Source organism: Molossus molossus, unplaced genomic scaffold, assembly GCF_014108415.1.
Source record: "Molossus molossus isolate mMolMol1 unplaced genomic scaffold, mMolMol1.p scaffold_m16_p_12, whole genome shotgun sequence".
Taxonomy (NCBI): domain Eukaryota; kingdom Metazoa; phylum Chordata; class Mammalia; order Chiroptera; family Molossidae; genus Molossus; species Molossus molossus.
In genome coordinates this window covers 21,162,556-21,168,132 of record NW_023425347.1, presented here as the reverse complement: position 1 = coordinate 21,168,132, position 5,577 = coordinate 21,162,556, and the positions used below count along the sequence as shown (strand labels likewise).

At 41.1% G+C, this 5,577-nt stretch overlaps 1 non-coding gene across 1 annotated transcript; it reads right to left on the bottom strand.

Moving 5' to 3' along the window:
* Positions 1 to 3,772: 3,772 nt before the first annotated feature.
* On the bottom strand, positions 3,773 to 3,932 carry LOC118627440. The gene has a single exon (XR_004959180.1). It is a non-coding gene; the product is annotated as a U1 spliceosomal RNA (small nuclear RNA).
* Positions 3,933 to 5,577: the final 1,645 nt, after the last annotated feature.

Sequence of the window (5,577 nt, the reverse complement as noted above, 5' to 3'; positions counted from 1 at the left end):
TGGAGCATCGTCTCGTTCACCAAAACATTGCAGGTTTGATTCCAGGTCAGGGCACATACCTAGGCTGCAGGTTCACTCCCCGGTTGGAGTATGCACAGAAGGCAACTGATCAATGTTTCTCTCTCACATCTCTCTCCCCCCCCCCCCACCCTTTCCTCTCTTTTTAAAATCAATAAAAACATATCCTTGGGTGAGGATGCATCTTTAATTCAAAGAAATGTTTAATAGATCCCAAAATTTGCACTGACTCTTACTATAGTAACTATTTTGACCTGCTGTGCTCATTTGCCTTGCAGATCTACCAATCATAAAAATACAGATAGACACCAAAGTCTTGTTAAATGCACCCTGACACAGTGCAGATGTCTGTTTTATAGTTTATCTCTAACACCGTTTCAGGGGCCTCATTGCCAAGGAATCTCATTATCCCAGGTTCTTGCTGGAACTCAGTCCTAACAGCAATGTTGGGAAACAGCATCATTGTAAAATACCAATTACTACAAATACATCCAGCAGAGTGCATGTACTCCCAGGTAAATCCTTCCACAAACCCAGGTATTGTTCAGGCTGCTCTTCCTTGTCCTAAGGCACCATGTTGCTCGTACTGTCTTTTGGCTGCTAATCGTCTTGTCTTTCCAGTACAACGTCAAGCTGCCATTTACTTCCTCACTGCTGGAACACAGTCCTGGCTGTCACAGCTAGCACCTTAGACACGCCCTGCCACTCCTCACCCTGACCCCTGCCATCACGGATTCCACCACCGCGGGCTCTGTTTGCTCTCTCGCTCTCAGTTCCTTGGAGAAACTATAGATGTTCTGTTCCCCAATGCAGACCCTTGACTTGCTTTGATCAGAGCAAGATGCTCAAGGCAGCTATCTACTCTTCCATACAGAAGGGCTGGACAGTCCCATGTGTTGTCTCTGATTAGCAGGCTGTTATATCCTCTGGTGTGTTAGCATCTCATGAGTCCCTTATCATAACACTTGTCTGTATGTCCTGTATGTACTTGCCCACAAGTGCAGTGAGGGCGGGGATTGTATCTACCTTGCAAACTAGTACATCTCTAGCACCTGATCTTGTCACACCATGAATGCCTTATAAACATTCCTTAAAATAAACTGAACCTCAAAAGCTTAGTGCAAAACTCCACAGGCATTTTTCAACACTACAGTGTGTGCCTATTGATGTTCCTCTCCAGCCTTCACTCACCTTCCCATCCCAGCCCAACAATCCCAAACCATGACCAGAGAGAAACCCCATTATCACCCAGGTCTCGAGGCCAAGCCTCCCAGGGCATATGCAAGTTGTTTTGGATGAGAGGGCTACGTTTCAGTCTTCTTAGTGGAAGTTTTAAAACAACTACTCACAATCAGAGGTGTGGCTAGGAAAGGGGGGAGCACACTTCTGTTTGGATCCACAAGGGACACAGCATGAGGGCCCTGCCATGAAAGCCATTCTCTCCATTCTAAGGGCTTCAGCCTTCGAACTAGGGCCCTGCTGTGTCTCTTCGCCTGTCTTGGTTGGGTGGTAAAAATGGGATCAGGAGAGACGGGTACTATAGAAATGGAGTGGAAGGAAAAGAAATAGAAGAGGTATGCTTGCATGTTCATTCTTAACTCTTATTTCCATAAAGTCATAATTAAATAAATTATAACTCTATTACCTTCTAACAGGATAATTCTAACTTTCCTTCTGGCATTTGGCATTTGCAGGTGATACTACTCAAAACAATTCTTATCTGAGCGTGGGCTGTGACTGTTCCCAGCAAGGCAAGCCCGGCCCTGTTACCACTCTGAGGAGACGTAAATATTGTTCCTGGGTTGGGGACCGCAGTTGCCATTTGCAGAACCACTATGATTACTTATAAATTGGCCTCTTTGACAAAGAGCCTTTGTGGGTCAAGTAGCTTCCTCCTAACTACCTCAAGCATGGTGTTGGTCATATTTTTTAGCAACCAGTAAGTAGCACTAGTTAAAATTCTTTTTCAGAGGGTGCTTCAAGTTTTTCTATTGTCTTTCAACTTGGTGTACTATAGTTCACAAGATGGAAAATAATTGATGACATTTTCTTACTGACTATTCATTTCAAAATAAATTAGTATCATGATGACAACAGAAGAGGATGAATGTGACTCTGTTGCTATAAGACAGAAAGGTATTGACCCTCAATTTATCATTCAACAAACAATTGTAGAATGTCTAGCTGGGGTGGTGTCAGGTGGTAAAAATAAAATGACATAAATGTGTCAAGTAGCTAATAGACTATTGTGGGGGAAAGACTTATATAAACCATCAATTGCAGCAAGTTTATTTGCTAAATGTTATGATACAGTTGCACAATAGTAGGGAGGAATATTTGGAGTACAGGAAAAAAAGGGCTTCCAATCAGACTGGGGGAGCTGGTGTCAGGAAATGCTGCCAAGATTCATGTTTAGACTTCACCCCGAAGGCCAAGTATGACGTGAAGAAAATGAAGAGGGGAGGAGAGAAGAGGGGCATTCTTGGGAGAGGGCGTCGCACGTGCCACAGCACAGATGTACAAAATCTCAGTATATCTGGGACTGTCAATAGGGCTAGAGAAAGGGGCAGGTTGGGGGATAGTGGGAGGGAGGCGAGGCTACACAAATTGTCAGGAGCCAGATGGGGAGAAGCTAGAGTGCTTGGTTAGAGGAGCACAGATTGGCTTAGGCCGGCCACCGTACTGTACGGCCACACAGGGCAGGAAATTACCTTCTTTGTACATTTTTGCATCCCCAGCCCCTGGTACATGGCAGCCTCTCAACAGGCAGGTGTTTGATGTTAGATTAATTAATGAAGCCCTATCACTGGAAGGGAAATACTTTTCTTTATCATCAATGACAAGGACAACTTTTATTTACACTAGCATATAGTTACTGAGGAATGAAGAAAAATAAAGTAAAATACAAAAGATACTTTAAATTAAAGATAAATGGTATTCTATATATATGCAATAGAATATAATGTAGCCACAAAAAGAAGGAAATATTTCCATGTGCAACAACATGGTTAGAACTTGAAGGCACCGTGCTAAGTGAAATAAGTCAGACAGAAAAAACAATACTGTATGATCTCATATAGATAGATGTATAATCTACCTCATACACATGGAGTACAGATTGGTGGTTGCCAGAGGCGGGGTTTGGGGAGCGGGTGCAATTGGTTAAGGGGGTCAAAAAGTACAAACATCTGGTTATAAAATAAGTAAGTCGTGGGGGCGTAATGTAGAGCACAGTGACTATAGTTACTAGTACTGTATTATATATTTGAAAATTGCTAATAAAGTCCCATTACAAAAAAAAAAAAGATAAATACTCAGTACTTACCACAGTTAATATAAAGATGTTTAATTTCCATCAAACAGGTCTCTCAAGGGTGCATGGAGTTCTGGGGAGTGGAATTCTTTTCTTGTCTCATCAGAGACAGGTCATAAAATATCTTAGAGAGTTAAAGGTTGCTCAGGGGTTCCTCGGAATTCTAATTCCACACACTATGTTCCATGCAATATCCCTTACTTATATTAAAATATATATTTGTTGTTTATCTGAAATTCACCTTTAAATTGGATGGCCACTATTTCAGCAGGCAACCACATTTTATGGCCATGTAGGTTTGGGAAATACTGAGCTAACCAACTGCCTTTTTCATGCTGGTCTTCACAGAGCCTCTAATAAGTTCTGGTATATAATGTGTCTTTGAGAGAGAATTGAGTACGAAGTTTTTCTCAAACTTATTTGAACAAAAATTTCTTTTTTCTGGGGAGAGCGCAAATGCAGTCCCCACCACCACAAGTTATGCGTGGAGTTTCCCACACTTGAAGAAATCGCGGGGTCAGCACACCCAGAGAGCAATGGATAAGCCTCCCCCTGGGAAACCGCCTTCGTGATCATGGTACCTCCCCTGCCAGGTAAGTATTGAAAAGTTCCTTTTTCTTTTCTTTTTTTTTTTATCCTCACCGGAGGACACTTTTCTATTTTTTGTTCAGATAGAGTGGGAGGGAGAGAGAGGAAGAGAGAGAGAGAGAAACATCAACGTGAAAGGGACACATCGAGTGGCTGCCACCCACACAACTCAACCAGGGCCGGGGACAAACTGCAACCAAGGTACGTGCCCTTAGCGGGAACCAAACCCGGGTCTCTCTGGACCGCAGGTCGGTGCTCTAAGCGCTGAGCCAAATTGGTCAGGGAGAAAAGTTTCTTTTTCAAATGAGCATCCCAAAAAGCTGCTCTGAAGGGCAATTGTTCAATTATCTGTGGAGGGTCAATGTCTTCTTCACTAAGTATTTCCATGATTTTCTGTTAGAGTCTGATCAGGTCATTTGCCCATTTTAATATAATTAAATCATTCTTTCCAAGAGAAAGTCTGAAATCCTCAGCATGAAATATAGGGCCTTTCCCAAAGTGCTATTTACCTTTTCAGCTTTACTCCCAGGTTTTCCTCTTTCATGATCCTGTGTATCTGGTTGAGCTCCCCTCTACCTTGTCAACATTCCACACTCTGATCTAACCACTGTGGACTTTGTCCATGTTTGCTTTTCCAGAAATGCCCTTCTCTGGTCCCCTATCTTCTCAGTGAGTCATGACTCCCTCAAGACTCCTGAATAAAGATGCTCCTGACTCCCCACCAAGCACAGTCATTCATTCCTTCCACCTCTCACAACATCTGCACATTTGTCTGTTAGTACCTCATGGTACTGTTCATTGATAGGTCTGTCTCCTCTGATAGAGACAACTTTTCAAGGACTTGACTTTATTTTATTCAACGTTGAGTCCTCAGCTCATAGCATGGCATTTGACACATAGCAGATGCTCAAGAAATGATTGGTGAATTAATGAATAAATGGTAAATGTGAGTTTTGAACAGATGATTCGGGTTGTCGACCCTTTACCTTTTTCCTCAATCATCTCTCTTCTGATTCTGCAGAAGACCTAATATGCCATCCAAGAAAATAACTACTTAATAAATAAATACCTTTTTATAGAAATTGACTCAGAATTCTAATACTCTCTCTGTAAAGAATGTAAGGCAATTCAATTAGGTAAATGTCTGCAAACAAGTATCTATCTATGGATACTTGCCTTTCCATTGATTATAATTAAATGATAAATTATTTAAAACATGCTTATCTTTAGTGACATAGTAATACATTCAAGAAGTTTACTGACATCCAATTAAACTGTTATCTTCCATACAGGAAGCATTATTATTCTCACTTTAAGATTCATGAAAGGCTAAGAAGGCACACCTAAATGAGAAAGCCTCCTTAGGTATTTATTAGTCTGTTCTTGACCAATTTAACCACCTTCAGCAACCACACAGAAACCATAAATGTTGACAGCTCTATCCGATTCTCATTAAAAGTATATGAAGAATTACTTTAAAACTTAGGACTTTATATATTCAACAAAAAGATTTGTTGAGAATAATAAACCCATACATGGAATGAGCAATATACAATTTACTAACTATAGACATATGGTCAAGTATATATAACCCCTTCCCGATTGAAATTTGCTCTCACACAAAGTTTGGATATATGAAGATTTACTTTTTAATACAT